Source organism: Tamandua tetradactyla, chromosome 11 (assembly GCF_023851605.1).
Source record: "Tamandua tetradactyla isolate mTamTet1 chromosome 11, mTamTet1.pri, whole genome shotgun sequence".
In the NCBI taxonomy this organism is placed as follows: domain Eukaryota; kingdom Metazoa; phylum Chordata; class Mammalia; order Pilosa; family Myrmecophagidae; genus Tamandua; species Tamandua tetradactyla.
This window is the reverse complement of record NC_135337.1, coordinates 43,002,169-43,005,132: the sequence shown is the minus strand read 5'-3', so window position 1 is coordinate 43,005,132 and position 2,964 is coordinate 43,002,169.

The following is a 2,964-nucleotide window of genomic DNA, read 5'->3' as shown; positions in this document are numbered from 1 at the left end:
TGTCGGCAATAAAGCAAAATGACAGTGGCATTTGGATAGAATTGAATGAATAAAGACAATAAAATATGATTGGCTCAGAATATTGTCAATAATGCCAATACTGACATCAGACATGCTGGCTTCTTGGGTTTAACGCTGCCTAAGTTATTTCAGGACACAGCTATATGTCTTTAATGATTACAAAGCTTCTTTCATCTCCACAGTGAGATGAAAAAGAAATTATATCTGTTTTTCTTTATTGTCTAAAAGATATAAGCATAATTTATTTGATAAACATGTGGCAAGCAACTGGCATATAAATAATTCAGGAATGTTGAACAGCAGATTGTTTCAGAATGCCATTCACCTCCTACCTCATCCGTTCTGACTCCCCATCTGCAATCCTCAATACCGGAATGAGATGCATCAAGTAGGTATGTTCGATTTATAATTTAGGGAACTTTTCACTTTCTAAATACAGAAAAAAACAAAAAACAAAAAAACACAAAACTTGCTTTCATTAACTTCCCTTTTTTAAGAGATAAATTTAAACTGTCTTCTAGCCTGTCGATTTTGAAATTCAGATAAAGCTGAATTGGGTGAGGATTTCTCTTTATCCACTAACATCCCCCTACATAGACTTTCTATGAGTCATGTTGCTTTAAGGTTTCACAGCAACAGCAAAAAATAAATAAAAATAAACTGATATTGTACCAGTTTAATGTTCCAAAGGAAACATTTGCCCTCGAGATTCTCCTAATATGCTGCATTTGGATTCAGTGAAAGAGTTTATGTTCATAATTTTTGCTGCCTTTTGGGATTTTTCTTTGTGGCCTGTCTTATAGCAATTTTGGGATGAGAAAGGAAATGAGAATCAGTATTGTATTATCTATTTCTGTTAATCACCATCAGCCTTATGTCCCTTCTTAGCACGTTTTTGTCCACACAATCTTATTCGCTTTTGGCGGTAGTGCATGACAACACTACTTCACAGTGCAAACATAATATTTTGGAGGAAAAGGGAAAAAATGGCATTTCAAAACAACTGTTGGTTTAGCAGCTGAATTTTTCATCGTTCTCGATGCAAAAAATAAAAATTGTCACAATTCTAATTTTCCTATACATTAAATAGCTAATCACATTTATTTGACAGATATGCCTATTTTATCTGTTAGAAATAACTACTCTGTGCTTAATTTGGATATAAATTTTGAACATTGAAAAGAAGGTATTAGAAAGCTTCAGAAGTTTATAATATTGTAGTATCTTATATGCATGCAAGCTTTCCCTTTGTGTTTGGTATTGATGAGCAGATACTAACAATAACACTTGAAGAACTTAATTATCCAATTTTGTGTGCATTCAATAGTATCATGAGTTTTTTATCACACAAATGCAAAAGAAATTTGGCAGTAACAGGAAGTAACATAGTTCTAGAAGCATAATTTCCATTTTATTAATCTGAGAATAAACTACTTCTTCCAAATTGCCACACAGCTTGAATGATCTCTTCAGTGTTCTCTGTTCATTCTTTGCAACACTGACTTCAGTGTTGTGGTTTACATAAATTCACAATCCTATGAAATCTTGGTGGTTAAGAATCTTTGGATGCTAGCTACATGACTAAGTTGGAGCCCATAAAATGTTTAACTCTCTTTGTGGGTAGTCTCTGTTAGTCTTGGTTATTGACCTTTGCGAGTTTTAAGTGTTGAAGACTCCAGAGATTTATTTAAGGTAAATAATTTTAGTAGCTCACACATTTACTAGAAATCTCTCTAATGCACCTTTGAAATTCATGCTGAAATCTTCTTTATGAGAAGCTCTTAACTTTAACAACTAATATCCCTTAAAGGGATCCAATGAAGTTTTAATTCTACTCCCGGGCAATGCAGTGGTTGGAAACGTTCCAGAGTAGTAGCCATTGCAAAGAGGTGAAAGTCTGGAATTCCCCTGTCCTAATTTTCCCATTGCCTTTTTTGTATATGCTACTTTTATACAAAATACCCTGAGGTTCATGCCATCTGGATGTGCCCTCTGGTTGTCATGTGCAAATATTCCAGTCCCTGGTTCCCTTATTGAGGAATTGTCATCATCTCACAGTCCTCCTCTCCACCTTTACTCTTGCAACCATCATGAATGACTTCAACCTCCATGTAGGTAATGCACCTCACCACCTAGTTTCAATGTTTTGTTTTTGTTTTTGGCTTCTTCCCTTTTATCAACCCTCTCCCAAGACCACAACCAATTTTTGTGTTCAGAGCTCTTCTACTTCATTATCCCACCTGTTGACAAAAACCTATTTGCCCTCCAGTTCCTTCACTCCCTTAGTATCACTACAATTTATCTTTCATCTTATTATTATCTCCAGTTCTTGCCCCTACCCCTTTTTCTCCCAGACTCTCATTATCTCTTTGGCTGCAACTTCATGTTGAATAACATAAAAGCCTCTTTTGCTGAACTCTGCAAATTTCTCTCATCTTGTTGTTTAGACATGTCTGTGCCACAATTCTCCAATATGAGGGCAGGTGTTATATCTGATTTGATTTGAATTGACTACAAACATTGGCAACAGTAATATTTTGCTTGGTCACTGTTTCACTTAGCTGAAGTGAAAATAATAGATGAGGTAGAATTTAATGAATTAAACCCAATCTCAAGTTTCCGACCTTGATGACTAGGTTAGTAATGGTATCAGTGGCAGAAATAGAGACGTTTTCTAAGAGGCTAGGTTGTGATGGGTTGGAATGTAGAACTGTTGGTTCAATTATTGGATTTGAGGTGATTGTGAACATCCTATTTGAAATGTACCTTAGAAATTAAAATGTAAGACTGGAGATTGCTAGAGAGGTGAGGACTTCCAGTGTTCTCGAAGTTGTTTCAATAGATGTCATGCCACAACTACAACAGTAAGGGAGTTTGACTCAGCACCTGCATTTTTCATGTTTTATCATAAATTCTTTTAGAAATATTACCTTATTTAATTTT